At 30.1% G+C, this 1,850-nt stretch overlaps 1 long non-coding RNA gene across 1 annotated transcript; it reads right to left on the bottom strand.

Annotated features, from left to right (window-relative positions):
- Positions 1–229: 229 nt before the first annotated feature.
- LOC136117655 (uncharacterized) lies at positions 230–929 on the bottom strand. Its single transcript, XR_010655228.2, has 2 exons — positions 657–929; positions 230–595 (listed from the first exon to the last, which is right to left on the bottom strand). It is a non-coding gene; the product is annotated as an uncharacterized lncRNA (long non-coding RNA).
- Between the last annotated feature and the right edge of the window lie 921 nt (positions 930–1,850).

Genomic DNA, 1,850 nt, shown 5'->3' on the forward strand with positions numbered 1-1,850 from the left:
ATAGTTTAATTTGCAATTATTATGTGCTACACCTCTATATTTGCCTGTTAAGTGACAATGGTCTAGAACTCTTTTAGATTGATCAGTGAATAAATTACCGCATGTACTACAATTTTGTTCTAAGTCAATTATTTTTTGTTGCTCCATTGATAGCGGATATAAGGGTATCGTTACATTTAAGTGATTTTGATATAACACTAAACAATCATTATATATGCTCTCAACAAAATGTGTTGCACAATCTTCACCATAATATATTCGATATATATCCAAACTATTGTCAAATGAACACTTTATATAATAACTATATGCATACGGTATGTGCTTTTGAATCAAATTTATGTTATCCGAAGTTTTCAGATTCATCCCTTCTAAAATACACTCAAAATCAGCATATGCTACAAAAGGAACATCTAATTGATTTTTTAAATTTTTAAATCTTAAAGTCGCCGTTTCATTTGTGGGCATCTCAGTTATAATTCTATTACACTCCATAATATGTCGTTCCAGTTTGTCGCTATCGTAGAAATGTAGAAAACAGCCATTGCATAGATGAATCTTCCTCGTACTTTTCGTTATTTGTTTGCGAAGTAATCTAATGGAGAAGCAAAGAAATATATATATAATTTTTTTTAATTTTCTAATTTAATACTTACTTGGAAATATTTTTAATCCAAGCATAGTGATATTTGTCATCCTTCTCGTGAAGTAGTAGATATATAGTGTGTAAGACGTTGCTAGTTTTATTATTAGTTAAATAATATGGGCCGATAATTGTCTTTTCATCGCTGTCTACACCCAACACAGTTACACTAATTTCAGGATTATTTTCTTCAAATATTTTTATGCTGTCGACCGGTGTGGGAAATTTTAACCCACTAAAATTTAACGATTTATTTCTTATATTTATTATATCCGATCCAATGTTGTAAATGCCTTTACGTTTATATTGATTGGGTAGATTCTTTTTACAAGGTAATTTCACAAAAGCCGATATTAATGCCCATTTAAAACAATATTCGTCTCTATTTTGCACGTTGATGCAGGCTTTTCTATTTACTATTTCTCTTGGTAAACCAATGAAATTCGAGCCCTTTATTGGCTGATATTTATTTATATTAACTTCTAAATGAACTATTTCAATTAGGGACCAACCACTGTCTCGTTCTTGAAACTCGCTCATTTCACTTTTTATATAGTCATTTAAATTTTTGATTATTTCATTTAGATTTTCAGTCTGACTCATTGTTGGATTTAAGACTTGCATTTTTGTTTGAAATGACTTTAGATTGATTTCACAATGATCTTCACTCTCTTTAATCAAAACATAATTACAGAATTGTTCAAAATTAAATTTGATATTGACGTGTTTTTTTTGAGCTTCTTGGAGTAGAGTGATCACTTGTACTTTGATTGATTGTTGAAATAAATTGATATCCAAGCATTCTTTATTTCGATTTGTGATTATATAAGTTTCAATACGATTCCGAAATGCACTTCTTATACACCGCAAGTTATCACTTATTTGCGCACCAGATAATTGTTTATGCAAGTTGGTGCGTAAGTGATGCGACCAACTAATTTTAGCAACATTTAGATTACAGACATCACAATATCGTATTTCACTAGCGACTGGATTTGTGTTACTAGGCCCAGGATTGTTATTGTTATGTAAAGCATCACCCATTTTTGTTTTTGTTTTGTTTTAAATATTAATTAAAAAAGTTTATTTTATTTTTTTTCTTATTCGTTACAAAAATTTAAAATATAATTATCCCCTTCTGATTTAAGTTTGAATAGCTTGTAGCCCCCCGTCGCCATGTGCTCCACAGCTTTCGATGACAGAGTAC

This window comes from Drosophila suzukii, unplaced genomic scaffold (assembly GCF_043229965.1).
Source record: "Drosophila suzukii unplaced genomic scaffold, CBGP_Dsuzu_IsoJpt1.0 scf_4, whole genome shotgun sequence".
NCBI lineage: Eukaryota > Metazoa > Arthropoda > Insecta > Diptera > Drosophilidae > Drosophila > Drosophila suzukii.